This window comes from Sphaeramia orbicularis, chromosome 14 (assembly GCF_902148855.1).
Source record: "Sphaeramia orbicularis chromosome 14, fSphaOr1.1, whole genome shotgun sequence".
Taxonomy (NCBI): domain Eukaryota; kingdom Metazoa; phylum Chordata; class Actinopteri; order Kurtiformes; family Apogonidae; genus Sphaeramia; species Sphaeramia orbicularis.
Genome location: NC_043970.1, coordinates 33,820,989 through 33,835,310, shown reverse-complemented (window position 1 = coordinate 33,835,310; position 14,322 = coordinate 33,820,989). Strand labels below are relative to the sequence as shown.

At 37.3% G+C, this 14,322-nt stretch overlaps 2 pseudogenes; one reads left to right on the top strand and one right to left on the bottom strand.

Annotated features, from left to right (window-relative positions):
- Nucleotides 1-4,074: 4,074 nt before the first annotated feature.
- Nucleotides 4,075-9,706, bottom strand: LOC115432596 (uncharacterized; annotated as a pseudogene).
- Nucleotides 9,707-12,182: 2,476 nt separating this feature from the next.
- LOC115432595 (coronin-6-like) overlaps nt 12,183-14,322 on the top strand; it is a 16,336-nt pseudogene continuing 14,196 nt past the window's right edge.

Below are 14,322 nucleotides of genomic sequence, written 5' to 3'. Positions count from 1 at the left end.
TTAAGAACTCCTTTACATAAAGCTGCCATCACCAGGATGTGCCAGAGGACTGTTCCAAGGCCCAGGGTCCTTCCAAGGACTCAAACTCTCTCAGTCTCTAGGATCCCTCCTTAACGGTCACTTCCAAGACTTTTACTTTGAAGACATGAAAGAACAAGCGTCCATACTTCAGGTTAACTCCTCCATAAATGGAACAGAGTAACAAGAGTAGAAAAAGGTCCCACCCAAAAAGCAGTGGATCAGTTTCACATTGACACCACATGACTGTAGGATTTCATAGAAAACTGGAAAATACATTTACAAACGCAAGAATAAAGGGGACGCGGCCTTCAGGTGTCCTGCTGCAACATGAAGTATAGTTCATTTGCATGTATCTTAAATGTCAGTATTTTTAAATCCAACAAAAACTTTTCCCTCTGGGTTTTTTGAGTTTTCCCTTGTAGAGAAGGAGGGTCTAAGGATGGGGGATGCCCAAGACACTAATCCATTTGCTTCATCGATTGTTTATTTGACTGTTGCTTATTTTCATGTTCAACAAATTCTGTAAAGCCCTGTGAGGAAACCTTGTTGTGAAATTGGGCTCTACAAATAAACTGAAATTGAAACTCAGTTTTCATGTGTCTATCACTTAACTCCAGGATATTTCTTATTTCACTGTGTGATTTACTCTCAGTAAATTTAGGATGACTGTTCCATATATTAATCACAAAAAAAAATTATTAATCTTACTTTCTTCATTATGATGTTTTTTCTCTCTTCTGTGCTATCTGTGCTCACACAGGATTGTAAATAGTTAAACAGCACTGAAAATTTTCCAAACAATTGATCCTGGGCATTGGACAATTGCGACATCATGTGCAAACTCTGATAATGTAGTGGTAGTTATCATATGCTGATGTCACATGAGAGGAAGGACACTGGATTTCTGGGAAATGCAGTGTAAACTGAATATTAATTATTATTGTGTCTTTATTGCAGGTTAAATCATAGACTGTATGTGTAAGAAAATGTTTGAAATGGTGTGCAAAATGATCTGTCTGGAAAACTGGTGAAATGGTGACGTCAGTGATCATTGTTTCACTGGAAATTAACATGTTGGACTGCAAAGCTGCTGTCAAAAGAGCACCAGAGTTTCATGTCTTTGTCACATAGTCTTTGGTTATGTATTAATGTTGTGATATTTTTAATGAGTACAAAATGACTTCAGAAGACTGTATGTGCTCTTATGTAAAATGAACTGGTCTGAGGGAATGTTTAACTGACCAAATTTATGCATATTCATATTCCTTTATAACCTGCAAAACAAAAAACAAACAAATTCCTGGAGAATGTTAAAAATCCACAAAATATTTGATAAAGATTCTTATTTGTGAAAAGCTTGTCTACTCAATATCCCATGTCATCTCCCCGGTTGCATGGCTGTGGTATGCATATATTTTCTGTATTTATTAAAGAATACAAACCTGCAGTTTCCCCTTATTGCCAATAGATGACGCCAAAGATGACAAAATGGAAATCCTGCAGGGCTTTACTTTATAATGTCCTATGCATTTTATGTCGTTGGTGAAGAATATCATCACTAACATGATCATTAACTGCACTGGCAGCAAGATCACTTTCTTTGTAAAGATATTCATCTACTCTACACATTTTTCAGTCACTTTTTCATTTCCAAATTCTATAAAGCGGATATGGTCAAGGGGGAAATATAACCTTTTGATCATGTGCATTGAGTTGTCCTCGGTAAAGTGTTGAACCATTTACTGACAACGTAATTAAAATGTAGAGGAATTTAGTTGAAAAAAAAAAAAAAAAATCCCAACACTCAAAACACCGGCATTAGGAATCAAAGTACATTACCAATGCTACAGCTTCACATTAATTAGAAATTGTCATTTTAAACTTTTTTTTCCTTTTTTTTCCCCAAGTGTTTATGCTTTAATTTTAAGTGCTTGCTCACTCTGCATGTTTTGTGATCTCTTCTTGTTTGTTTCTTGTTTTTCCCTCATGTACAGCACTTTGTAACTTAGGTTTAAATGCACTGTATAAATACCCTGTTACTTACTTACTTCACTTACTTACTAAACATCTATGAACTACACTGTGTCGAAGTTTTTTACAAACCACAATAAACCCAAGCATTTTTCTCACATCCTGATAGAAGGACAAAAAATTAAGAATGTAGCTGAATTTAAATATTTAGGTGTTACACTTGACCCAAATCTAAGCTTTAAAAAGCACATTAAAAAGATGACAAATACAATCAAACTGAACTGTGCTAACTTCATGTTTAGAGTGTGTGTGACAGACTACAGTGGGACAGAAGAGTGAATGGTTGGATGTGAATGAATATTTTACATAGATGGGGTTATAAATATGCATTTTTATTTTTATTTATTTTTTTACTGTTTTTAATGTTTTAGTTTAAATTAACGTCTGTTTTTTTAATGATAACATCAGCCTGCCCAGGTACGCCAAGTGGAAATTAGCACTAGTACCAGAACCTGGCACACTACATCTCTCCTTTTTAAGGTTAATGTATGTTTGTGCGTTGTCCCTGTCTAAATGAATAAATAAAATGAAAAAAATGAAAATACACTTTATCAGCAGGTTTGACTATGTTATGAGCAAACATTACACTGCCTAACTCTTATACAGACACTTAGGAAAACCAAAAGTCATATTTTCTGGATCAGCAGTTTTCACTGTTGATAATATATATTTGTATATGTGCACTATAAACAGTATAATGTTTTGAGGTAAGTCACAACACTTTAAATGTGACTGGACTTTATTTAGGAAACATGTTTTTCCTTGATTCACACAACTGAAGTGAAGTGTAGTTGTGATTCCACTGCTCGGGTTAAGTCTTTATCAGCTTTTGAGTGCTTATTCTTTTATTTTATATTCAGTGATGTACTGACAGTTATGTCTTTTATCACCTTTATCTTTAGCAAATGTATTATATCTTTATGCATTGCCAACACTAATATGCATTCTAGTGTCTATGGCAAAGACTCCAGTCTGGTCAAACAAATCCAGTACTGTACAAATGTGTGCACACATGTATTGTATAAACTGTCTTGGTTAGATCTACTGAAGTTTTTAGCTCAATAGTTTTTACTTGTTCTTTTTTCTATGTCAGGTTTGCAACTGGACGATTAGCTTATTTATCTATTTATTATTCTTGCTCTTTTTTTTCTCTTTCTGTTCTTCTCTCCTTCTTGTTCTGTCTTTTATATCTTATTCTTGTTCTGGGAAAGTTAGTGTATTTTTAGAATGTAAGCCCCATTCTATGTATTTGGATGAAGCCATCCAATCTGAGCAGATTTTCTTATATCTGCCATGTTTAATGGTTTTCTTCCAGTACATTATGACTTTGTAATCTAAGTGATGTTTGTTATGTTAGTCATTTGTCCAGGACAACACATGGAAATTGGCTTCTCTGCTAAATCTGGAGCATGCATCTTGTTCTTTGTAACTAATGCCAATACACACTGTCCTGTAACAAAATAAATAAATAAAAAATTTGTTAAAATTTTATAAAAGCTCCAAGAAACACATATAGAAAATTATTTATATTATATAACATGACTCAAACCTTTATGTAACCCAGAATAGACCTTATATGAAAAACATCTCTCAGTAGTACAATACATTTTAACAGTACAAGAAAGCATTTATAACTAGAAGCATTCGGTGATCGCAGACCTCCACCAAGGCAGATCAGTGCCCCCCCATCACCACCAAATTTTAATAATTTGTTCCTTGTGCCAGTATCAACATTTCCTGAAATTTTCATCCAAATCCGTCCATAACTTCTTGAGTTTTCTTGCACACAGACAGACAGACAGACAGACAAACCAACACCAGCAAAAACATAACCTCCTTGGCGGAGGTAAATATGCATTGGACTTTTTCTTTATGATTTATTGTGAGGTTTTATTACAATTATGTTATTTATCATTTAACTACATCAAACATATCAGTAATAATGTATGCAGTTGTTGAGTAGAGCCCATGGCTGAAAAGCAAAAATTCAAAGTTAAAATAAAACTAATGTTAAATTTTGTTAAAGTTTGATTAGCATAACAAGAAACCCTGTGTATTTTGATCAAATGCCAAATATGCCTGAATACTGATTTATGTATAGATATACTGGACTATAAGATATACTATAGCGGCTGCAGTATAGCCCCACATACAATGAATGAGAGTTCAAAGAAAAATGAGAAATATGTTTTTTGGTTAAATAATGATTACTGTTAACTTAGTCTAACCTTAGTCCCTTTTACTCACACTAATATAAATGTATGCTATTTGGATCTGTGAACACCTCCCTACATTAACATTACACTCTGTGGAGTCTGACTTAACCTGGCAAATTAAACCCAAGACCAAGAATCATAATGGTGAAACAAAGAAGGGATGACTGAACAACCCTTGAAGAAAAAGATGTGGTTGACTGTGACGTTGTAGTCAGTGATTGTGATGTTGTAGTCAGTGATTATGATGTTGTAGTTAGTGATTGTGACGTTGTAGTCAGTGATTGTGATGTTGTAGTCTGTGATTGTGACGTTGTAGTCTGTGATTGTGATGTTGTAGTCAGTGATTGTGACGTTGTAGTCTGTGACTGTGATGTTGTAGTCTGTGATTGTGACGTCGTAGTCTGTGATTGTGATGTTGTAGTCAGTGATTGTGATGCTGTAGTCTGTGATTGTAATGTTGTAGTCAGTGATTGTGATGTTGTAGTCTGTGATTGTGACGTCGTAGTCTGTGATTGTGACGTCGTAGTCTGTGATTGTGACGTTGTAGTCAGTGGTTTGGTGGTCATGGGGGTTGTGGTTGTGACTATGACACTGTAAATACAGGTGTCTACATTCCCCACCTGATCCACAACCACCAGCTCCACCGTAGGCGAAGAGCAGGACGCAGTATAAGACACAGCGATGGTGTTGTTGTCTCCAGGGGACAGGGTGGTATTCAGGGTGCCGTTGCCCTGTCTGAGGCTGATGCGGTCCACACCTGTACCGTTAATCCCATCTGTGACCTGGAGGGTGAGCGCCCACATGGATGAGTTGTAGCCGTCAGAGCAGTTGGACTGTAGAGTGAGCAGCTTGCAAACCGGAGGAGTGAAATCAGTCACCTATGAGAGAGGGGAGAGTTCACTCCCACTGACAGAGAATGTGATGGATACCTGCATCTTAAGTATTTGTTTTATCTTGTTGTTTCATTTCTAAGTAGACAGTGTCATAGTTAAAACTGGATGAATAAATCAGTTGTGTGAAACAACTTGTTATCCAATGTGGAAGCCCCTGAGGACCCTCTTCAGACCACTTTTTGAAGTCCTGGTCTCATCCACTGGAAACATGTAAATCTTACCAACTGTATTTTTCTCATTTCTACACAAAATATCTCATCACACTTAAAATAAGACATAATCGCCTAAAGAGTAACCTTTCAGTGAGATATAAGAACTTATCTTTAGACAATAGATCTTGAAAATCTTATTTCAGGAAATTTTACCAAGGTAATTTTCACTTGTTCCATTGGCAGATTTTTTTTGGGCTTAATTCAAGATTTTTTTTTTTTTTTTTGGCTTAATTCAAGCCAAAAAATCTGCCAATGAAACAAGTGAAAATTACCTTGGTAAGATTTCCTGAAATAAGATTTTCAAGATCTGTTGTTTAAAAATAAGTTCTTATATCTCACTGAAAAGTTACTCTGATGAGATATTTTGAGTAGAAATAAGAAAAATACACTTGAGAAGATTTAAAATTTTTTCCAGTGTATTATTCCTGTCTAGGTCTCAGACAAGAAAGATTTTTATTTCACAACCGGTCAAGACAACAGCTATAAAATTGAATTTTCTGTGCCCTGTCAAATATATTTGTTAACAACATTACTGAGTGGAGTAATAGTAGGTATTTGACATATAACCTCCTGTGTCAGATATAACCTAAAATGTGACAGCTTTTTTGAGAATCTGTGGCCGTCTGGAGAAGACATTATATATCAGAAAAATCTTCTATAGTAATATTTGTTAAACTAAACAAATAATATAAAATAAAATAAATCTAAGTACATTTGTAAGAATAATGTCCTAATGTTGTGAAATTTTCCCATGGTGGGATCAATAAAGTCTTAGCTTATCTTAAAGAAAATGCACATCTGTAAATTCTACAATACAAAGCTCAATAAGATGAACTACCTATTACTTGTATGTTCTAAGTGTTGTTCCTCACAACATACTGTCATGTCTCGTCAAATTTGTTAATCATGTTAATGTTTAGTGTTTCATGTCTCGTCTTTGGTTTTCAGTGTTTTGTCTTTGTTTGATTAGTCATTTTATGTTAAGTTAGAGTTTCACATTTTGTCCTGTCTTGTACTTCCTGTTTTATTTTGTACACATCTCTTCCCTCGTTTCAGACCCTGACTTCCTCCCTTTGTGTGTTTTCCCACCAGTGTGATTGTTAGCCCCACCCCTGATTGTTGTCACCTGTGTTCCCCTACCTCATGTATAAATAGTCCTGTCTCTCTTTGTCTTGTGCCAGTTTGTCTGAATTTGTCAGTGTCTTCATGTCAAGCGGCCAACCAGGTTTTTCCATGTTCATCAGGTTTATGCTTCAAGTTTTTCTGTAAGAGTTTTTTGTTCAGCCTAGAGATTTGTTTGTAGTTTGATATATCCTCCTTGAGAGCGCTTTTTGTTAATCACTTTTTCATTATTAAAATACTTTTGTTAAAATCTTCAATTTATGTGAGTCATGCATTCAAGTCCTCCATTTCATGTGTCAAGGAGTTCTAGCACATTTGTATCCATGTTCTGCAGGGCCCAGGATTTTGTGTTTCACCAGCATTTATACCAATAAAGATTTGTATTTTTTGTATGTGGTATTTACCGTTTTAAGGACACTGAGACTCAACACAACATAGTTGGCATCTGAACCATCAGAAGTCTGGGCCTCTATGGTCAGGGTGACTTCTGTACCAGATGTGGTGTTAACAGGAGCTGTGATGTTTACTGTGCCATTAGCACTGCCTCCACTTTCCAAAACTAAAGTGGATGGGAAAGTTGAAGTGAAACCCTGGTCATTAACAGCCTGGATGTTGACGGTTCCTCCTGCCCCGCTGGCTCTGACAGAGAAAGGCACTGAAAACGTAGTTCCTGGTTCCATGATACCATCTGAATCATCCTAAACAGAGATCAAAAACAGAAAATATTCAGTTTTCAATAAGCACAGGATGGACATTATAGGATATTTTCATCTTCTCAGCCCTCAAAAATTATTTTAACAATCCAATAACATGACCTCCGAGAGTGGTACTCAGTGTGACTAGAGTAAATATGCATGTATACTGTTACAGTAACAGATGTCTGTATCATAGGATGGTAGTTTGGTTTGAATTAGTCATTAGAGTAACACTAGATTATTTTATTTTTATGCATAAATGACACAGTGGAGGAGGCTGCATGACAATGAGGATTCCATGGAGGAAGACAAAACTAATTAAAACAGGCAAGTGCTATTTGAGTCCAGTTAATTTCAAAAGAACCATCTGGGCCAATCAGATGACTTGGTTTTGCTACTGTTCTCTCATACACTCTCCACAGAGCAACGTCACAGCCAAACATGAAAATCATCTCAACTTGGTCTAAGGGTGGTCTATCTCAGCTACAGGACTAGACTGGACAATACTGAATGGGACTTATTCGATCAGGGGTTAGAGCTAGAGTTAGGGTTAGGATTAGGGATAGGGCTATGGCTAGGGTAAAGGTTAGTGCTAGGGTTAGGGCTAAGGCTAGGGGTAAGGGTAGGGTTAGATCAAGGGTTAGGGCTAGGGTTAGGGTTAAAGGTAGGGTTAGGGGTAGGGGTAGGGTTAAAGGCAGGGTTAGTGCTAGAGTTAGGCCTAGGGTTAGGGTTAGGTTTAGGGTGAGAGTTAGGGTTTGGGTAGGGTTAGGGGTAGGGGTAGGGTTAGATCTAGGGTTAGGGTTAAAGGTAGTGTTAGGGCTAGGTCTAGGTCTAGGGTTAGGGTTAGGGTTATGGTTAAAGGTTAGGGTTAGGGTTGGGGTTAAAGGTTAGTGCTAGGGTTAAAGGTGGTGTTAGGGGTAGGGTTAGAATTAGGGTTAGGATTAAACTATTAGTGCATGTCTTTGGATGGTGGGAGGAAGCCAGATAGAACCCACACAAACATGGGGAGAACATGCAAACTCCACACAGAAGGTCCTGTCACTGATATCTTACAGCATAAATTATTTCTTAGTGTTATGGTTTGTGCACCCCTCAATGTAAGCCCAGCATGAGTAGAATGGGGTGGTTTGGTGTGAGTGCTTACAGCAGTAATTGACAGAGAAGATGCTTTGAGGCTGGTGGTTGATTGTCTTTGGAATCCCACTGAAGACAGTCTGGAAGAACTATTCCCGATCTGTCCTTTCACAAGCACAACAAACGCCTGTGATGGGATCCTGTCAAAATGGACTAAGAACTTTTTACCGTCCTGATTTTCCACACTGCCGTTAACCTCCCCTGGCCCTGATGATTCGACCAGAATGACGTCTGTCACAATGGCAGAGTTACTCCCGGTTACTGTTACCATCAGAGTACCGTTGACACCTTCAGGAAAAAGAAAAAAAAAAAAAACATTCATAGCAGATGTCAGATGCCATGGAACTATTGTATCATAAAATATGTGTTTATTCACCTGCTCTGGGACGGTTGTCTAGAGTGTCATAACCCCCAAACAGACCTCGTGATGGCTCCACAAATGTAAAGAAAAAGTCGATGGGACTCTGACCTAAAAAAGAAAGTTTTAGAGATGGAAAATCAACGAATGAGGGTTAGGGTTAGACAACAAAATGTATAATTTTTTTGTTTTCAGTCATGACTCTCTCACCTACGACCTTTAGAGTGTATGCATTTGCTGACACCAATGTCATTTTCCAAAGTCCCACTTGCATTATCAGCCTGAGGGTGTGAAAGTTTCCCACAAACTGGGATGAAGTGACTAATGGGCCTGTTGTACCTTCCTGAGACACACCTTTAAAGAAAGCCATGTCAAGAGATGAGTCCCATTATTTAACCTTATTGTAATAATCATAAATAATCAAATATTATGGTCAGTGCAAGCAAATTAAATGTCCAGAGCATCATTTGACATCTAAGCCACAGAGATGTTTGTCAGAGTAACAGCAGAATCTGAGTTTAAAATACTTGTCATTAACTTCTGAACTATTACTTATATCACATTTTAATGAGGGTATAACCTGAGGGGCTAGTGAGAGTTAACTTGTCAATTCCCCAGTGATGTAAATTGTGGGGTTTTTAACAGAGTCGTCCACTGTGAATGTAAAATTGCCCGACTCTCCTCCTGAACTCCTGGCCACCTTCAGAAGTGTCACCTAGAAGATGAAATAAGAGTAGTGACACATGAACATTTATGAATTAGAAAAGAAAAAGAAACATAGACGGTGACAGTATTTCAGTAATACCAAAGTGGAGCTGGAAGACTCTACTACAATACTAGTGGCCTCCAGGAGCTGACTCTTGCTAACTTCTATAGCCAGGCCTTCTGAAGCCTCAGCCAGGTCTCTGAACAGCTGGTCGTCCGATAACAGCATGCGACTCCACCGATACTGGCTGGTTTGTCGGTTTGTTGGATACTGGTTTGTCGATCTCCGTCCACGTAAGCCAATAGGAACAGTCAACATGATATTTACCTGGACAGAAAACAGATGAGCAAGGATTTGATCCATAAGCCATACACCATCAAGGCTCAATGTGTAATATTTAGTGTCAAGTGGTGACATTCATATTTCAGAAACCATCTGAATACTTCTCACCTCAAGATCCTGATAAAAACATAGAGCCAATGTTTTGTTTGTCCTTTCTTCGGACATTAAGTTGCTTTAAATAGGATGAATTTATGACTTAAGAATCATTACTTCCACCAAGGAGGTTATGGTTTCATTGGGGTTTGTTTGTTTGTTTGTTAGCAAGAGAAATCAGAAAGTTATGGACGGATTTTCATTCAATTTTCAGGAAATGTTGATACTGGCACAAGGAACTAATGATTATATTTTGGTGGTGAACGGGGGGGGGGGGGGGGGGGGGGGGGGTGCTGCTGCTGATCTGCCTTGGCGGAGGTCTGCACTCTCTGAGTGCTTTACTGGTTTTCCTCTTTTTCTTTTTACACACATTTTCAATGTCCAAAACTTGAGATGCACATTTGGTTATTTTGCTACACAAAATTGTCATTTTTATGTATAAGGGAGAGGATGGAGGGTGTTGTGTACTATTGAGTAGATTTTGGAAAGGAAGTCTAGATAAGAAAACATTCAACCTCAAACAGACTTTCCTTCTTTCTTTAAGCAGGAGCTTTCATAACTGTGACCATGGTTTGTTTAGGAAACATAATGTGGGAGGGTTTGACCTGAACAGAACACTTAGAATCTTAACATCTGTCTTCTGTTTAATTATTTAATAGTCCACATTGGATTTGGTCTCAAACATGTATCTGTTCCTCTTATGTTCAGTACTTTGGAATCACTGTGCTGCAGTACTGTGTCCCTGCAGCCATAAAACACATCCATTTGACAGAAAACACTCAAGTGTGGCTGACTTTTTTTTGCTCACACTGACAAGGCAAAATAAACTGAGTGGTCAGCCAAAAGGCAGCTGTTATAAGATGAGCTCCATGGACCTACTATAGATCAGAATCCCTTCTCCACCTATTGATACCATAGTGATACAGGTCTTAATTCACTTTATTGTAAACCCTGTGAATTGGTTGAGGATGAGGCTTTGGTTTGAAAGCAGAGCTGTTAGTGACAGGAGTGCATCACTCATGTAGCTAACTTTATAAACAAAACAAAAAACAAAAAAAACATGTCATTAAAAGTGAAATCATCGCTGAAATTCACACAAAAGGAAATTCAGATTTCCACTTATTAAAAAATGCATGAATAAATGGGAATCAGTCATACTGAATGGATGAGTCTGATTAGGCCTAAGTTGGCTGTAGCCCTAATAAAGACACACATGTTGCCATGTGAAGTTAGTCTATGTTCTTGTCTTCCATGTTTATAGTTCATCTTATCATGTGTTACTTATTTAATTCCACATTTGAGAAGATTTACTCAAACATGAACATTGTCCTATTTTTTTGATCTGTGGGTCATAATTACTAATGCAATGGAGTTGGCTAATGTCAAAGATGATCACTGTCTAACATAAAAATGCAACCAGTACTTCAGCACAAACCCATGTAGTACAAAAACCATGCAGTAATGTAATAGAACCTTACAGATTCAGAGGCCAGTGACCCTCTTCTAGTCAGCTCACCTATAGCTAAAACATGCAAAACTGTCCTGGTGATCTTTTATCTATAGTTGGTAGGAATATTTGTGGTCCTGTTTCACATAAACTGCTTCTTAGTGTAAACTCTGGTCTGCACTCATACATGTAATGTGACACTTCACACAGTGCCATCACACTACACTTCCTTTCTATTCACTGATTCTTTAAGCTTCATCAGCTGTAGCTACATTGCTCACCACTGTCTTCGTTCGCTCTATAGTGCATTCACAGTGTTTAACAGGTGTCTGTCTTTAGCAGGAGCATCAGTGAAGAGGAAGATCTCAGAATTGGGAGGGGCACCAGTCAGAGCCAGCTGCATGAAGACCAGTGGAGATAGTTTTAAACATTATGATGTAATTGTGTTTTACTGGATGGATTTTGAAGAAGCCTCACAGACATCACCTGAAGTCCTGACAGAGCCATTTCTGGAGCATCTCCTCCTCCAATTGCTGTTAGCGCATTAATTTTGTCTTGAATTCAGTTGGATTTGTAGTTCTGATCAGTGGACCAAAGGCTGACATGTATATGGAGAAAGGAGAAAGGACACTTTTTTAATTCTTTATCTTCTGTTTCATGTTATTAAGATGGTTTAAGTCATAGCTGAAACTATATTTGGAATATTTACATTAATTACATTAGTCCACTAAGTACACATAACAAGAGTAATAAATAGTAATCTGCTATTTTGTTTAGTAGAATGAGAGGAAGAGTGGATTATGGGATGTTTTACCTGGGTCATTAAAAGGCACAAGGATGTAAATTGAGGGCTCTTCAGCTGTTCCTGCTTTACTGTTAATTATAGAGGAAGTGACATTCTTCACTGCATCGATGTCATTCCACATACTTCCTGTTGTGTCGATGCAGAAACAGAGAGGTTTACCTGTGGAAAATCCCCATCATCCTGATGGACAAGAAGAGAAAGACAGTGACAACAGGAGAGAAAAACTGTGCTTCACGTGGAACAGGCAGGGTATGTTTCATACTCTAGGAACACTCTGTCATCCAGCAGCTCTTCGGACATCCTCCAACAGCTCACTGGTGGCAGCTATAGCCACGTCTGCTGCTTTAAAGTGGAGGTGTTCCATGGCTGGAGTCCACCTTGTCCTTGTTGATATCCACCTGTTGGGCTCAGTTCTGCTTGTTCCACATCAAAAAAACCTCCATGACTGCATTTTCCTGTTCAACATTAGACACTTGAAAATAGAAGATTGTCTTCTTTTCTCTGTGTTAATGTTTTGATTAATACACAAAGATAAGGTAGGAAAATTAATTATATATTTGTACATACAAATATGTTCAGACAAATGTGTAATATGTAGACAGACATGGAAAGTAATTATTTACTACTACTACTTCTAATTATTGATACACAACACACAATTCCACAAAGCTGGGACACTGTGTGAAATGTAACTAAATAAATACAATGATTTGCAAATCTCACAAACCCATATTTTCTTCTCAATAGATCATTGAAAACACATCAAAAGTTTCAACTAAGAAAATGTACCATTTTAAGAAATAAATTGGATAAGTTGGGACAGGGGCAACAAAAGTTTGAAAACAATGTTACAGTAAAAAAAAAAAAAAAAAAGAACACCTAATGAACATTTTGCAATAATTAGGTTAATTTGTAAGTGGTGAGTAATTATGGAGCAATTTAGGAAAAATACTATGAAACTTTAAGGTCTTTGAACATATCATCAAGTACATACAGTACAGTACATATAATCAACAGATTCAGAGAATCTGGAGAACTCCCTGTGAGTAAGGGGACAACAGTGAGCATGAATATCAGATTCTAGAACTCCTCAGGCAGACAGGGTGACACTGTATTAAGGATCCAGGTCAAAAGCCTGCATCTTTCATGGAATGGGGGGTGCATTAGTACTATGGACTGGCAGCTTGTACATCTGGAAAAACTGCTGGAAACTATATGTGTGGTTTTAGAGTCACACATGCTCCCATCCAGACAATGTGTTTTTTGGGGAAGGCCTTGTGTATTACGATGCTAAACCACATGTATTACAACCACATGGTTTTGTAGTAGAAGAGTCCAGGTGCTAAAGTAGTCTGCAGTCCAGACCTTTCACCGATTGAAATCATCTGGAGCATCATGAAATGAATAATAAAAGAAATGTGTGATTTAAGAATGTGATAATATTCATGTGGTGTCCTCAGCTCCCGGATGTTTGTAGACTATTGTTACACATGTGGTAAAAGCTCTGTCCCATATTTTTCGGAAATGTGTTGCTTTCAGTAAATTCAAAGTTACCTCATTTTACTCTTTAAAATGGTACTTTTCCCACCCAAAAACCATTTGATATGTTTTCTATGTTCTATTATGAGTAAAATATGACTTATGTTTAATATGGCTATTTGTACTGCATTCTATTTTTACTGACATTTTACACAGTGTCCTAATATTTTGGGGTTGTAATAAGATTAAGAAAATGAAAAAGCTGACAGAAGCAGAACTACAACAATAACAGTGTACAATATAAAACTGCTCCCTTTATCTGTCTGGTCTTGTTTGCTAATTTTTTTTCCCGCAATCCACTATCTAATAATTTCTAAAATCTAAAATTTTAAAATAAAGAAAAAAGGAAAAGTCTAAAGACATTTACCTGCTGGTTTCGATCTGGGAAAAAACGTCCAAAGTTTAAAATACCCTGAGGTCAGGATTTTGTCACGTAGGACATCTTCCAAAATGTTATTTGTGCAGTCGTCACCATCACAGCTCCGGCAGGTCGCTCTTGCTCTATCTAAAATGAAGTATTTTGTTCTGTGAAATCAGTTTAATCTCATGCAGAATGACACTGACATCATATGAAGTCTTCACCTGCTATGTTACTGATACTGGTGCCTCCTCTGAGCAGATTGGTGTTTGGGCGTTTGTTTCCCATTTCAATCCAGTTGCTGTGACTGTAGAAGTCCTTAAGGTTTCAAAAATGGTACAAGTTGAATA